Source organism: Lichenostomus cassidix, chromosome 4 (assembly GCF_008360975.1).
Source record: "Lichenostomus cassidix isolate B80296 chromosome 4, HeHo_3.0, whole genome shotgun sequence".
NCBI classification, from domain to species: Eukaryota; Metazoa; Chordata; class Aves; order Passeriformes; family Meliphagidae; genus Lichenostomus; species Lichenostomus cassidix.
In genome coordinates, this window is record NC_139484.1 from 31,159,745 (window position 1) to 31,177,130 (window position 17,386).

Sequence of the window (17,386 nt, forward strand, 5' to 3'; positions counted from 1 at the left end):
CCATCTGAAGGTCGTTAAGGCCCAGGATCTAGCTGCTTTGTGTACCAGTCTGCTGAGTTGCTAGAGAACACAGCACACAAGCTGAAGGTGCTCAAAGCATTCTGGTCATTGCAGACAGGCAAAACCTGCTTTTGATTTTAGAGGCTGTTTTGGTACTGAAGGTATTTCTGAGGGGTGAGCTAAAGAGTAAATTGCTTGCTTTATAGCAAATGACATCTGTATACCAGGGACAGGTCTATCAAGTCTCTTTTTGGAGATGGCTGGCAACCAGTGCTATTTTAAATAAATCTTTTGCTTCTCTGAGTGTTGACATATGCAGGGTTAAGTGTTAGCATTTTATAACATTGCCAACTGAGGAGCTCCAACCTCACAATTCAAACACTAAAATTATGAAGTGTAATTATTAAGTGTGTTAAATTTGCATTGTTATTGAAATTTGAAGAGTTCTATTTTCCAAGTTTCTCTGTGTTTTGACAAGAAGACCTTGAAACTCACTGCTGAAAACCCCAAAGGAAAATCAGGTTATTCTGTAGCTGATCCACTTCAGCTGGTGAGTAATAACAATGCCAAATAGAGCATGGCCTGGCAACTCTGAAGATACCATATCTTTCTGAGGGAGAGAAGGTTTTGAGAGAAATATTTTTTATTATGGTGCCAATATTCTGGAGTCTGGAGATATCCTTCTCATGTGAGAGATGTCTCCTGCCAAAACGTGTAAAATTGGCAGGTTATGCCATATGGCTTAAGTGTGGGGCATTACCAACTACTGTTGCAGAATGACCGAAAAAAAAGAGACAACAGAGCTAAAAGGAGTAATTTGAGAAATGTGTTAAATGTAGCAAGAAGTCCTGTGATTTGTAATATCTCTTTCTGTGATGTAGCATGACAATGATTTGAAATGCCTGTGCCTATGCATGCTTTAATATGAGATTAGTGTTACACTCTTTTTCCTTACTCTACTTATATCAGGATGTGCTTAAAGTACGTTAGAAACAATATAAGTCTTTCCTGTGAATGACTTTGAGCTTAGAGAGTTCTGATACTTGAGAGGTAGAAAACACATTTAAAAAGAAACTACTCATTTCAATCGCTTGTGAAGGATGTTAACATAAGGTAATGTCATCCGGAAAACAACAATTAGATGGAGAAAATGAAAAATGGTTTTGCATAACTTCATTAGATATTATTTGTCCATGACTAAAAGTTTAGTCTGTATCCTGAGTTTCCTGAACAGTTACATTTATTCAAATTTCAAGAAAGTAAACATTTACTGAATACTGTAAAATACAGTAATTTTTCACTTAAAAAGTCACATGCAACTTCATGAGCTTAATAGGCTTGAAAGTTGCTCTCTCCTGGGGCATGTTGCAGGTATGTGTGGAATAACAAATGTAACGATTTAGTTTTTCAGATTAGCACTTTCTCTATCCACTTCTTTGATTCTCAGTGTCAAAGAAGGTTGAATAGTTTTTCACCACTCCTTTTCCCTCAAGTGGATATCTGCAATCCTTTAGTTTTTATGACACATTAACATGTAGAAATTTGAGAATTCAACCTTCCCTACCTTGAGTACTGAGTAACTCCTGTCCAGTTGATGCACTTCAAACCACAGTAGCTCTTGATTATGTGGAATGCTGATCCTTGCTTAACATTCTGCTAGTTAGGTATGATGGCATTCACAGTATAGTAAAGCTCCAGCAAAACCTACCAAGTTTTACATATAATTTGCTTGTTTGCAGAGATGAGATAGGCTTGTAGATATGTAAAATGCTGCTGAATGTTTCTTTTATGCCTTCATGTTCTCTGGTCAAGAATTTCAAATTAATACTTGAAAAACAGTTATAATTTAACCGCATAGTTCCTAGAAATTTAACAGGCTTTGATACAAAATAAAGCATGTATGCAAGAACATGAGTTATGACACTTACAGGAACCATAACTTTGTATTTCCTGACTTATGTTAAAGGCAGAATTAAATTCCTATTTGTACTAGCATTAATATAGTTCAGTGCATCAAATACCTTTCCTGGCCCTCGTATATTTTTCTTCCAGACCCAAACACCAATTTCACAGGGGGCTTTTGGGGGCATAAACAAAACTCTTAGTGTATGCTTAGGATCAGTTGATTCTTTTTCTACCAGAGTTAAAAAATCCAGGTAATAATTTAGATAAAATAACCCTCAGTATTTTGTTTAGTTCACACAGCAGAAATAAATGAGAAGGTGAGAGTATTAGTCAATTCTAGGTGCTTGGTAAACAGTGGGGAATGCAGAAACCTCTAAATAAAACAAATCATGCTTTTAGGCACAAAAATTAGGGGGAAAAGGGTTTAAGGAAAGCACTACTGCTTCTATTTAACACAGAGGGGATTTCACTGTGCCATAATAACAATTTAGAAGTTAATGGAGACCTGAAAACAAGGGGTTGTTTCAAACTTAACATAGTTTACTCTCTGTGAATAGATTATTGGCAATTTTGAACAGTAACTCTCAGCAGAAAAGAAAGGTATGTCATTCTGAAAGGCTTTATCTGAAGCATATTAAAAATCAAGGTATCTGATGAGATGATGGTGGGCCTGGAAGGGACTACTGCTTCTGGGAGGGTCTGGAGTTTTGATCTTGATATTGATAAACATTTTCTTGTTTACTTCCTTGAGCTAAATTGAAAAAAGAAAAAAAAGTTGAAACCATGGTAGTGGAGAACTATATCTTGGGCCTTCATGAAGGCTTTAACTGTCTCTGAACCACTGGTGTAGGTATATAAAAAGGAGACTTTAAAAATAAGCCTGACCAATTTATTTTCTGAAACACTGGCAGATATGGCTTCCTCCTGGAAATGTACCAAAAGAGTGTAAAAGTATTCAGCCTTCTCTATAGTTCTAAGGGCATTCAATTTTTTTTGTTGTTGTTTTTTTTTGTTTTGTTTTGGTTTGGTTTTTTTCCCCCTGTTTTGTACAGCATCCTACAAATTACAAGGTAGAAAGATTACATTTTGCTTTGTCCTATAAATATTTATATTTGGCCATCTTGATTACAGGTAGTCACCGTGGTTAGAGACAAAAATTCTAGCCTGAAGTGAGACATTATGTCGCTAGTTCAGAATATTTTTTAATATGAAGAAAGAATTGTAGCTAAAAGAAGATAATGCACTGCAGACTACTCTGTGGTAGTATTTTGTATGTTGAGTTATAGGTTCAGTAATTCTGGTAACCATTTATTCTGTTAAGTCCATTTCATTTTATTGCATCTTCTTAATTTTGCTGCTTCTAGCACTTGTGCTTAGTGGACTGATGCAGAATTGGCAAAATGCTTATCATTCTGGCAGCTGATAATCACATTTGTTAGGAACCATGATCATACAGCTCAGACACACAATTACACAGAAGATAATATCTTCATTTGATGGGCTTTCATTTTATTATGGAGTTACTCTTGCCACTCCAGTTAACATTAAGCTTCATTTTCCACTTTAATTTTATATGTTTTTTGCCACTAAATCAGCATATTTTACCTAGGTTCATAGAATTCCTTGTGTGTAGATTCAGTGTATTTCACAGAATTATAGAATGGTTTGGGTTTGAAGGGATCTTGAAGAAGCAGGAGACAGAGGGGATGTGGAGGAGGAATAGTTGGAGAGCAGCACTGCATACAGAGCCACACAGAACTGGGTGCTTGTCGAACAGCCTGTTATGGAGATTACATCGTGCAGGTAAAAGATGAAGGATTGCTATATATATATATCTATATCTATCTATCTATATATATGTATGAATGTATGTATGTAATTGCTTTGCTTATGTAATGTCATTAACTGCAGTTCTTTTTGAATAAACCCATGGTACCAGCAAAGGCAGTTTAATCAGCCACCACTTTGAGTGGTTCTGTTGATAGAAGTAGGTGCGTGGGAGACTGAACAGTGCTTGGTGATACTAGTAGGTTACTTCCCCTGTAAAGACCCCTATATGGTTCCATGCAAGTTTCACATATAAGGTCAAGTATTGCTTTAGGAAAATCAAATTTGTAATCAGATTTATGTCACCAGATGTCTTCATTGAAAGATGTAAGCAAATGTGTTTTTATTGAAATTTTGCTATACTTGCAACTCTGTGTATCTTTGTGCATTTTTTTGTTTTGTCTAGGAAAATTGGTGATTTATCAAACACAGCTTGTTGTGACATAACTAGTGTTACATCTTGTATCTCTTTACATTAAGAGAATAGCAGAAATAACATGGATCGTTGTGAATTCCAAATATGCTTTATGGGAAAAAATTAATTAATTTTAACTTTATGGAGCTGTAAAACCGTGTAGCTGCTGAGATCATCTATGATTGTTGCTGACAAAGTTTATTATGCTCTATATTTGATGATACAATATGCTGTTACATTTTCCCTTCATGCATATACCTCTGTCTGCGTAATATGCCAAATTATGTTCTGTAGAATGTTGAAAAACTTGAGTAACTTTGGGGATGAAGCTTCATAGTAATACATTGCATGGAGTTTTATACATGATTATGAAGTGTTCTAAAATATTGTCACATGCTGAATTTGTGCAGGGACTAATTGGGAAGAGAGCTTACATAGTAGTGTGGGTAGTTTTGTACTCCAGCAGAAGCCTTACATATATGGTGTCTTGTAATGTAAAACTCTTCTGAGGGCTCAACAGTGACTGTTCCTTCTATTGGGATGATTATTTCCTGGGATAGCTGCAGTTATGAAAGGATTTATACACTGCCCCATATCAGCCTAGATTGGTTAGCAGCTGCCTTATGTCCTCTTCTACTTTAACAAGAATTGTGACATACAGTCTTGCAGCATAGTTGCCCAATATCCAGGTTTTTCTGTATCCTACTAATGGGACTTTCGCCTTGCTAAACTGGGGAAATATTTATGGCAACATTATGTGGCCATAAGTTTTTGAAATTAGCAATACCCTGGGACAAAAAGAAAAGGAATTCCGTGCTGTTTCTAGTCTACTTTTTCTAGTTTGGGACTTCTCGCCAATGCACTTTCATTTGGACAACCCTCTCAGGGCACATGGTGGGACTCTTAGGAATCACTGTGCTGGGCCAGGAGTTGGGCTTGATGATCCTTGTGGGTTCCTTCCAATTTGGCATATTCTGTGATTCTGTTATCTCTTTCAGGGTGTATACGGTATTATTTCTGACAATGGATTTTTGAAGATGCTTGCTTGCCAGCAGAAGCAGGAAATGGAAGAGTATGCAGTGTCACTTTTTGAAGAAATGGCTTTTGCTGTTCTCCATGATTCCTTCGGAAGCAGCGGTGATGTATGCCAGCATGCAGGGATCCTCAGTAGACAGGCATATTCATATTGCCTATTTCAGTGCTGAAGAAGGTGAATCAATCAAGGTAGTTGATTTGCTTACTTGGGTCTTATTCTGAGTCTGTGAGAAGAGCAAAAATTGGCCAATAAGAATTTTGTAAAAAATAAGATATGGTCTCCACTGCAAGGAGAGCTTCAAGGTATGAAAATGGACCTTTGCTGAACTTTTTTCACCGAAGTAGTGATTTGACACAGCTGTCTGAGGAGCTTTTGATTTAAGCTTAGCATTAAAATCAAATTTATCAGAGTTCTGATTGTGGTGACAGTTATGAAACAAACAAAATTTTGAACTGAGGAATTCTTACTTTATGCTTTGCTATGTGCCTCCAAATCTACGTCCTTCCTGGGATTTTGTGAACTTAAATGACCTTAAAAATTGCAAAACTTCTTTTTTCCTCTAGTCAAAAGTGATTGCAATATTTTTCTCTACAGATTTCCTTGCTCTGGGTTGAAGTTCTATTATTCTGTAAGCAAATATGCTTCTGCATAGATGGTCAGTTTAAGGAGAGAGTCACTAAGAAACAGATAGTACATCCCTGAGGCAACTAACACCTGCTAATAATTTGATCAAAAGGAAGAAAGCTGAGCTTGATTATAGTACTAGAGAAATGTAACTTAGTTATTCAGAAATACCTGCTTCTTGTAAGATTTTTAGGTTAATGGGCTTTTAAAGCTGTTCAGAAAAGCCTATCATAGGTCTAATATAGTTTTGGTAATCAGAGGAATGCAAAGAAAAAAGCAAAAGACATTTAAAATCTGCTTTCAGCTGCACTTTATTGTCATTTTCATATAGACTTTAAATTATTCTATTTAATATTCATTTAAGTTAGGCTTAATTTAAGAATATTATGGCAGTACACATAGTAATGTCATCTCATGAAAACTGATCTTTGAACTCAGCCAAAATCTTCTCCTTTCACCTTCAACAGTTACCAGGGACATTTATGTAAAAGTTGTGGTTACCTAGTGTAAGTATTTTGAGCTAGGTGAGTGCCTATAGCAGCAAAATTACTTGAGAGATAAATCTGCATTTAAATAAACTCTGCATTTAAATAAATATCTGCATTTAAATAAATATTTATTGAAATCGGTGAGAAGTAATAAACCAGAATTTCAACTATGAAAATATGTGTAGGAATTTAATATAGATATGAGAAATAGATAATGTCATAAATATTATTGTCCATTTATCTATAACAAGGTTTTGCCTCTATTTCTGCTATTACTTAACATTTTAGACTCAGTGTTTTGAGAACAGCTGAAGCATAAGTATTCAATTAAAATCGGTTTTGTGATATAGAATACTTACTTCCTTAAAAAATAGCTGCCTCTGGAGTGTTATTAAAAAATATGTCCCTGGAGTGTTGCAGTTGCCCTGGCGCACCTGAGCGCCCCTGACCCATGGGCAGACAGTGACCCAGGGACACAGTCATGGGAGTGAAAAGTGACTCTCCCAAGCTGCCTTACTCCCAGAGTCATGAGTTCATCCAGACTGCCACTGATTGGTTGTGCTCTTCTCCCCTCCCTTGTTGCATTTATGGTCATGTTCTAGATCGTTCGCCTTTGTCTGTACCCCTGTTGTTCTCTGATTTGTTACTTGAAAGAGTTATCCCTCCTTCCCCTATACCTGATTGTATGAGACTGATGCCACTTCCTAATCCCACTGCCCTCATTGGTTCCCTCGAGTTTCTCCTCCCCTTTTCCTCCTCCCTTAAAACCCAGCACCCGAAGAGATTCGGGGCCATTTGGTTGCTGTTTCCAGTTTCCCTCCATCCTGTCATTCCTCCCCTTACTTCTCAATAAACTCTCTGGAATGCTGACCAAACGGACTGCATTTCTTGTTTGGATGCGAACTGGTTTTCAAGCGCCCCGTCTATCTCAGGAGCTCCACCTGTCCTGCACTGCCCATCCAGCAGTGGTCCCCCGCTTCTCCGGACTCAGCCCATTGGGGGCCGAGAAACCCTACACTGGAGGTCGAGGCTTTGTGGTTTTCTCAAGCCTAACCTTAAGCGTAAGCCTAACCCTAAGTGGAGCAGTGAATAAAATAAACAAAATTTGGAGTTCTGTATATCCAACAGTTAGATGTATTTGCAATGCTGATCAAAGATGCTTTCTCTCTAAGTTAGAGAAATTGCATCTGTCATCATATGTACAATTGTCTTGTAATGACGCAAGGAAAATGGAAATATCTCAAAGTGGAAAATTCATTTAGCAGAAATAGATGGAGGTGAAAGTAAGGTGGAGTAGTGGTGTCTCTCCCAGAGACATGCTCTAGAAGAGTATTTACTGAATATTTACCATAGCTACATGAAGATCAAAAACCTCCCCAAAAAGTAAAATATTGACTAAAAAAACAATTCTCAGAAACAGTTGCTTCTGGTTAAATGTTGTGTGAAACTTGCACATTCTTCATATGGAGAGAGAAAAAGTCATAAAATTATTTGATGCGTACTGGAATAGAGAGAAAGAGTGGATCCTGGGTCTTTGGGAATCTGCTGGATTTGCTAACGTAGGGGAGGAGAATGTGTATAATTGCAAAGGGATTTTGAGGCACATGCTTACCTCTTGATGAAGGCTGGTAATGAAGACGAAAGGAGATCTCGAACAGCAAAGGAGGGAAGATATTAACCAAACTCTGTGGAATGGCACTTCAGCTGAAGGTAAAGTAATCTCTTTATCTATGCAAAAGGCAACAAATATTTTTAGGATCGGTGGACCAATAAAGCCAGAGTCTGCTTTGATTCAACACTGGGCTTTGAATTTTCACACTGCTATGGAGAGGGATGAAGGTAAGGAAGCCAAGTTTTATTTGATGGCTGAATAGTGTTGTTATTTGATTGTCATCTTCAAGGACATGAGAATCAAAAATATACTACTAAATCAGGGTTTTGTTTGTTTTGTTTGTTTGCTTTTTCTTTTTTGTTGGTGTTTGTTTTGTGTTCATGCAGCTTCTTCTTCTCATGAACATAGGTAATATCATCTTTATGTTTGATGTTTATTCAAATAATAGAGGGTTAGAAAGGGAGGCATAACATTTACCTAGATGTTTGTAAGCTCCAGGACATTATTTGCAGGTGTCTGTAATATTAAGTGGAGATATAGCTCTGTCTGTTATAGGGTCTTTTGGATTATTTCTAGCTTATATTTCTAGTACAGCATTTGTGGAGGAATGGGTTGCACAGCCTTTAAAAAGCAAAACCAACAAAACAAAAAATCGAGCACAAAGTCAGATTAACCCCCACTGGTCTGAAAATGTAATTGGATTAGGTAAATGTTCAGTAATGATCTTTAAATGTTTGCACTCCCTCAGGAATATTTGCAAAAGTGGAAATGGAAATTATCATCTCTTCAAGAGTTCTGTGGGTTGAGAATCAGTGAAGAGTTATTGAAAATGAAGAACTGAAGTAATACTGTAATACAAATGGAACAACCATAAAAAAATTTCTCTCTGGATGTGAATGAGCTATGTTGTCATTTAAACTCGACTTCAGTCAGGTGTCAATTTTGGATCAAGACTGGCACTATAAAGAGTACAAAACCAGAGGCATCACAGCTGAAAGTAATGGGGGACACAAGAACTAATGCTTCAGGGACAGGAAAACATATATTGCCCTAAAAGCAATATTGCTCAGAATTAGAAAGAAGTCCATATCTCCTGAATGTTCCTAAAGTGTAGAAAGTTTGTAACCTGGAGCTGAAATCAGGGTTTTAAGTTCAGGGCCACTCCTTATTCTATGGAAATGAAAGAACAAAAAGTCAGAACTGTAGTATGTCTTTGACTCAGGTTTTAAACGTTTCTGTGAATTATATCAGGATTTTTTGTGTGTGTGGCTGCATACTTAGTGACCAAAGAAGCAGAGTACATCTCTATGGGAATAATCTCATGCAAAAGTGATATGGTTTATGCATGCATTAGTTACTCTACTACCAGTGGGATAACACACGTGTGACAGTAGGACTCAGAAATTACCATCTGGGTAACTACTTGCTCTTTGGGACCTATTAGAAGTTGGCTACCTTTTAAAGTTATTCTGAATATTGATGAGCATCTAAATGGGTACATTTTTATTTACTGGGAACCAAAGGAATGCAGAGTTCTAAATACACCTAGGCCCCAGAGATTTTGAACTCAGCTATAAAAAGAGAACTTTTCAAATTTGCAGTCAGAAAGAAGACATAGACTCCTTAATATATTGTTTAAGAATTAGGTGTTTGCTCGGTATTTTCGTAATTTGAACTAACAGAAACATTGTCTACTGGTCAGTAGTCACAGGTGAAAACAAGACCTTGTAGGCATCAATAAGAATTCTGTCAACAGCATCAAGGGAGCTAGGATTTGCATATTAATTTCTGGATGTGTGTGCATTACACTCATGAATAACTAGAGTAAAGCACTCTATCTATATCCCGAAATCTGCGTTTCATGTTTCTACATACCAAATAGGTATATAATTGCATACACTCTACTCTAGAGCCTATACCCTTGGATAGGCAAACATAGGGTTCTAAATATGTCTGTTGACAAATACACAGATTGCCTGAGAAAATCCTTAGATGCAGTAATTTAGTGCTGGCTATATGCAGTATGCCTGCGTATCAATTGCAATGACACAGTAAAGTTTATTATGGATTTTCACAGGTGTAGTGTGATATCAAGTTTAAAAGGTGCTTGAGGAATACAAACTACTGATGAAAAGTGTAAGGAAGAAGTAAACTGTATCTTATGCATTAGAAGAATGATGCTAAGAGCACTACACCTGATGGAGTTATAAACTAGCTGCATTAATGTATACATTTTACAATGTATATAATACAGCGCCATTTTTGGGAACAATGAATAGCCAACTGGAAATTTCTCAAGTTTCCCTTTAAGGGCATGACTTTGAAGTGTACACAGATGACTGAATTTTTTTTGTAGCAGCAGAGTTGGATGGTCATTCATATTTTTAAATTATAGAATTTTTCTCTGTGATCCTTTTTTGTTCACTTTCAATCTACATTTATGTGATTCAGCTTTATTGACATGACAGTTTGCAAAAAGTGAGTTTCAAAGTCATGTGCTTGACAATTAAAGTAAAATGGATTTTAAATTTACATACATACAGTAATCTCATCAGCAGTCTTTGCACATTTGTCTGCTTGGGAAACAGGTCTAATGGTGATATTCAATTGTTCCTACTCACAGTGAATAAAGTGCACAATGATTTGTGATGTCTTTAAAATTACATTGAAAGCTAAGGAATTTCTCAGAAGACTTTAACAGTTGGGTTTCTGTTTTAGGTTGATTGCCAAGATACTGTCATTTGGTCAAAACTTTGTCCTTTATAGTCTATTAATCTAGCTTCTATTTCTCCACATTTTTTGTTTTAACATATGGATGCATTGTATTATGTGTAGATGAAGCTCTGGTCTTAAGAATCAAAATATTTAAGGCTCCTTGGCTTGCAAATTAGCTTTGTTTGGTGTTTGCTTAAAATCTCTGTCAAACTGGGTGTCAAAATTGTGGAAGAATTTTAGCCTAAAAACCCTGGTAACATCTAAGTATGCTCAGATTGAGCACAGTTTACAGCATGGTTTACATGCAGTGCCTATGTCACTTTAGAAGACAGTGAATCCCAGGAGAAATCCTGTTGTCCTTTGATGGGATGAGCTTGCTGATCAAAGGTTTACACACACCTAAAATGCATTTGAACTTTACACGTACTCTGTCAGCAAAGGCCGTGTGCGCACCCCACTTGCTATTCAGTCTGCTGTCATGCTGTATTTTATCTTTTACTGATACAAGTACTTCTGAGTTCATATTTCAAACCACATAATTGAAATGGTAGACGTCTAGGGCTTCTTCAATGTGTTTTCCTCTAATTAAAGATATTTTAGAACAAATAGCTCTAATATTTCATCCAATTTTTGGTTTACCAGCAAGAACCCTGTCTTATATTGTAGGCAGAATGATGTAGATAGATCCCAGGTTACCAGGTCAGGAGAAACTATATGAAGCCTTTCTTAGCTAAATACTTGCTGAATTTTTTGCATCACTTTACAATTGAAATGGTAAAAGAGTGTTTCTTCAATGATTATACTTTCTTTGTGCTGTTCTTCAGAAAGGTATAACTTTTGGGAGATGCTTATCCCTTCTCTGACAGTAGAAGAGGTAGAAGCTGGGGCAGTACGAATCTTATTTACATGGAATTTGAGTTCCTACAGTGATTTGCAAACCAGCAAAAACATGCAATGCCAAAATAATGCATTTAGCATCCATAGCCTCGGTCTTCATGCTTATTTGGGATTGATAAAACTTCTTTTTTATAGTACAGTATAGCCAAACATCACTACTAAGCACTTCCATTCAGTCTGATAAATAGAACTAATTTAACTTTAATTAAGTCTAAAGTGACTTAACTAAAACCATTAGAGGCAGCTGAAAAGAATGTAAGCAAGCTATCTTTTCTTCCTTCATTCAGATAGTTTTTGTTCTCCTTCAGTAGCTTTTTTCTGTGATGTATTTGAAAGAAGCATTTCTGGTAGCCAAATATCAGAGTATTTTACTAGACCCATATTTGTTGCATAGAAGGAAGTGACAACCACAAGAAAACTAAGACAGCACATTATTTAAATGGACATGCAAGTATTTTCTTTTTGTATTTTCTTTTCCCAAATACGTATTTCTTCTACCCTTGTGTGTATAATTCAATTTATTATAAGCTCCAATTTACTCTTTAGTAGTTACTGTAAAAAAGTCATTTCACTAACGACTTGGATGGAGGACTTGAGGAAATACCAAGTAAGTTTGCCAACAGCACTAAATTGGGAGGAGCTGTCAACTCCCTTGAGGTCAAGAGAGACCTCAACAACTTAGAGAAATGGGCAATCACCAACCATATGATGTGTAACAAGTGCCAGATTCTGCATGTGGGACAGGGCAACCCTGGCGGTGTGTGTATAAACTGGGAAACGAGAAGCTGGAAAGCAGCACTGTAGAAAGGGACCTGGGGATTCTGGTCGATGGCAAGTTGAACATGAGTCAGCTGTGCCCTGCAGACAGGAGGGACATCCATGTTCTGGGGGGCATGAGGGCATCGCCAGCTGGGCAAGGGAGGGGATTGTCCTGCTCTGCTCTGCACTGGGGTGGCTTCACCTCAAGTGCTGGGGTGCCACAACATAAGAAAGACATTAAGCTGTTAGAGAGTGTCCAGAGGAGGGAGTGAAGATGGTGAAGGGTCTGGAGGAGAAGCCTTATGAGGAGTGATTGAGGTCACTTGGTCTGTTCAGCCTGGAGGAAAGGAGACTGAGGGGAGACCTCATTTTTGTCTTTAACATTCTCATGAGGGGATGCAGAGGGGCAAGTACCAATCTTGTCACTCTTGTGACTGGAGACAGACTTAAGGAAATGGTGTGAAGCTCAGTTGGGGGACATTTAGGTTGGATATCAGGAAAAGTTTTTCACCCAGATGGTGCTGGGCACTTTCCCCAGGAAAGTGGTCACAACACCAAGCCTCTCTGAATTCAAGAAGTGTTTGGATAATCTCAGGAACATGGAGTAAATCTTGGGGTATCCTGTGCAGGGCCAGGAGTTGAACTTGAGGATCCTGATGGCTCTCTTCCAAATCATCATATTCCATGATTCTATATTTATGTATACAGGTGAAAAATCACTGTATCCTCTTTGAGGAGTATCAGTATTTACCAACACTATTTACATAAGCCTTTTTTCTTTAATGGTGAATTATAGACAGATTCAGACATGAAGAAATTCAATAGGTTATTAAAAAAAAAGAAGCTAACTTTAGTAGGACTTCTCATTACCAGATTTCTTATGTGTTACCTGTCTCCAAATACATAATACTGGTTTATGTGACACCCACAACCCAGCTTTTTGTGAAGCTCAACCCTTTTTTAAAGCTGTGAAGCGGTGAAACAGGTTGTGCTGAGACAATGTCTCTGTTCTTGATTGTGTATATGTGTTTGTAGGTTGGCTTACATGACCTCCAAAGATCCCTTCCAGCTTAAATTATTCCATAATTATATGATACAGCTGAAGTGGGAAATTTGTAGCAAAGTGGTAATGCCAGATGATTTTAAATTTAGATTACAATAATGAGTATCCACACCAAATCACCTGAATGCCAGATGTCCTACAGGGTTCCAGTGGGATAGTTTGCAAAGCGGCAGTCATCACATTTTCAATAAGAATTGCAGAAAGAATGGGTATTTACTTTGGAATCTTTCCAGTGGGAGCAAAATAAGTAAAATCTGTCTTTGGAAATGGGGAGACTAGTATAAAGCATCATTTCTATGTAACCATGTGCATGCAACCTGGATCAGCTTGGCCAAACAAAAATAGCATTTTCAAGCTGATACATATTTATCAGGACTGCAAGTAAATAAATCCATTCTGAAATTATGTGAAGTCTGTTTGAATGCTTTACTGATAAGCAATCCAATTTTACAAACACCTGTTATCTCTGCTGATCCATACATCTGATGATCCATACAAGAAGAAAAATCTTGGGTGTAAAAGTGAGTCTGAAAACTCCTTGAAAACCTTTGGTTTTTCTTGGAGCTCAGAGTGAGGATACAGCTTTGCTAGGTCAATGGAATCTGTAGGCGATTAAAAGACTTTAAATGATTGCATGGTATGTTTTACAATACAGAGGAATAGCAAGATATTTTTCTGTCAACTGTACATTTTTCTCCCATACTGTTTCCCCCTTTCTGCCACAGAATACTTCCTTACTCATCCTCCATCAGGCTTTTTCTATCAGCCAGATATGAATTTCGGCTCTCATTGCAGAATTGTGATCCCTTTTCTTGGTTGCAGCAGCTATAGCTTTCACTGGAAATGGGAATTATCTGTCCCTTTTGATGTCCCTTTTCATCTCACTCAATGTTACGGCTGTCTGACAGAGTTTTATATAGCCAAAACTTCATAGCAAGCCTTTTTTTTTTTTTTTTTTTTCTCTGAGTGTCCAGCAAGTTTCCTTCAGGTAACTGCCAGATTGTATTTTGTAGAAGTATTTGAGAATTTTGCATTATTTTTCATGGGAGCAACAAGCAGCACCTGAGGAAATTCATTAGCTTTCCAAATATAGTAACTCATTGTATGCTTGGTTACATACCAAATCCAAAAGGCAGGAGGAGATTGTATGCATGGATGTTCAGCAGAGTGATGGAAATAGTGAAGTTAAGTTCACATTTGGTCAATGCTTATATACAACGGTTAAAGCAGAGGTAATGGCATAAAAGGCAATGTTAGAATAAGAATAATTATAGTTTTCAATTTAGCCATAGGAGAGGATGGTAAGTGAATTAGTCCTCCAAACACTGCAAGAAACCCCAATTTTCAGGCAATTAAAATGTCTTGGAGTTGTTCTTACTTGTGGCCTTAATATTTGGTACAAATAAGAATTAAAATATCCTTTTTTAAAAATTCTTTTTTTTTTTTTTTAAGAAGAAGGGTAAGATTAAATATTAGTGATAATAATCACCATCTGGGATGAGGGAATATGTTATTGATGTGTATGAGTGTACTATTAGAGTGAGGTAGACTAGCAGACTGTATATTAACAAAAAAAAAGAAAGTTGAATCAATTCATGTTCATTTATTTGCTTCCTTACACTTAAATATGTTATGCAGTCTTAGAGTAAACTGATAATTCATTTTTGCTTAATAAAACTGTACTGAAATAAGTGATACTCCATCTGAATTCAGCACAGTATGTTGATTTTTTCCAATTCCAGAAGAAATTAGTGATCCAAGTTTGCTTGGAAAAAAACTTTTGTCTAAGCCACAAAGCTGTCTTACTCTTTTGTTCAACTCAACATTAAAATAAGTACTCATTCTTTAAAACAGCCCATTAGAGAGCTCAAGTGTAAATAACTATTTTGGTTCTCTGGAGGAAAATGCATCTAGTCTAGGCATTGATTTAGCCCTGAAAATTATTTGTCTGTAATTATAAAAGACATTCAAGAAGAAAATTAATTCATCTGATAGGCTTATAGGGATTTATATTTGTCAATGTCAATATAGAAGAAACAAATTAGAGGAATTAACAAACTATAACTTGTCCTGAGGGAAATTCTTTGACATGAAACATCTTCTGCTAATGTTAACATCCTAAAAAATGCAGTCTTCAAGATCCATGTGGGACAGAGAAGCATGTCAACAAGTATGCAAACATCACCAAGCTGCCCATCATTTAACTGTGCTACACAGCAATTGCGGTGGTGACAACACCTTCTAACTGTCTTAGATGTGGCGGAGAAGTAAAAAGCAGTTTTAGAGTGGTTCAGGAGTTTGATTTCTTCTGTGGGAATGGATTTTGCTTGGAATTTAAGATATTGAAAATATGTTTTCTGGAAAAAGCAGTGGTCAGGGAACTAGTGTCTCCTACTGATCACAGAATGAACGGTTAGTGAAAACACAGGAGGAGTTACGACCAGTTAAGTTCAGCACGTGAGTGTTTTACACCCTTTTATCAGTGCAGTTATTCATGGAAGCACCAAATCCATTTGTCTGAAACCACAGCAGCAATAAACAACACTTCACAACCCTTAACAGAGGGACAGGGTCTCTAGGAGACTGATGATCATGTCAGGCTGTGGTTGTATCACATAAAAGTGACACCATCGTAGTTGAGAAGGGGAGCTGTCTTGGGCTTTGCTGCTGTGTGGTCCTGTCTTGTGTGGTCCACTTGCAGCCAGCTGAAGGATTTTGCCTTAGCCACACAATCCTTACACATTTTCTCCTCCATTTTGGCCCAGGAAAAGATGAGATGATGACTGGAGTCTCAAGGTGCCTTTAGGAATTGGACATTTACTTTCTTGTCTGAAACCAGACATTGCTGATACGTAGTTGTTGCAAAGACCTACCTTTTTTGTTCTCCTGAAATCCTAAGTCACTTTTTCAATATTGGCAAACTTGAAAGGAACAGGCGCAAGATTTGTCTGTTTCAAACCTATCTCAAGCTTCACCTTCACCTGGTCTTATTCCTCCTCTTTTTCCATGTGTAAGCAATCATGTCTGTCTGGATAGTATGTAAACAGATGATAATTTATTCAATAATATTTTGTATTTGTTTGGTTTTTCAGCTGGTCTGACACTGTTTGAATACAGTATTCTGTAAAACTAACAGGAAGGCTGGTTTCTACCTTTCACTGAGCCTTTATAACCTCTCTCTCTGTAAATAGACCTTACAAAAATGAGAAAATGTTAACAGTGGCTAAGAATTGTGGAACAGAGAATAAATAGCTGGATTCCTTTCTCAGTGCTGCTGCAGAATTACTGAATTATTGACCTTGGGGTGCGACTGGTCAGAATGCAGAAAGTCATATTACTGCAGAGGAAATAGATAATAATTACATTTTTATTAGAAATGTGTGTATCTTTCATTATTGGCTTAGTTTTGTATTGTGATCTACTGGAGGAGTTAATTTGTTTTCTGGGACAAATGAGTAACCATGTCAGCTGTGCCAAGAAAAGGAATTACTTTTGAGGCCTGAAAGATTTTTGCTTTTTATACATTTTTCATATATTCATAGGTCTGTAAACTATTATTGTATAGTTACATATCTCCGTAATTAACTCTAATATGTTTCCTACCCTTTCTCTTTAATTTTAGAACAATAACCTGACCTTCTAAACACATTCCTGAAATATTGTATAGTCCTATTGTCAGGAAGAGGACCTACAAGAAGAACATTTTGTTTTCCAACCAGAATTTGATAAGTCATGACAAAAAGTGGGGCAAAGAAAACCTTGGACTAACTCCAAGTGGGCTGACCCAGGAGTGGGTTACTGGGGCAATTGAATGTCCTATTAGGTGTACCTGTTAGATATCCTAATTAGTTAATGTTATAAAATTGTGGAAATTGGGGGTTGGGTGTGCCCCATCACCACCAGGACACCTGGAAACTTCCAAATGAAGGTCTGCTTTTTTACTTTACTATTCTGTCACTGCTGCAAGAGTTTTTTTTCTCTTTTGATTATAGGCAACACTCTGAGGAATGAGCCTGTCTGTCAGAGGTTATTCTGTGCTTCTGGT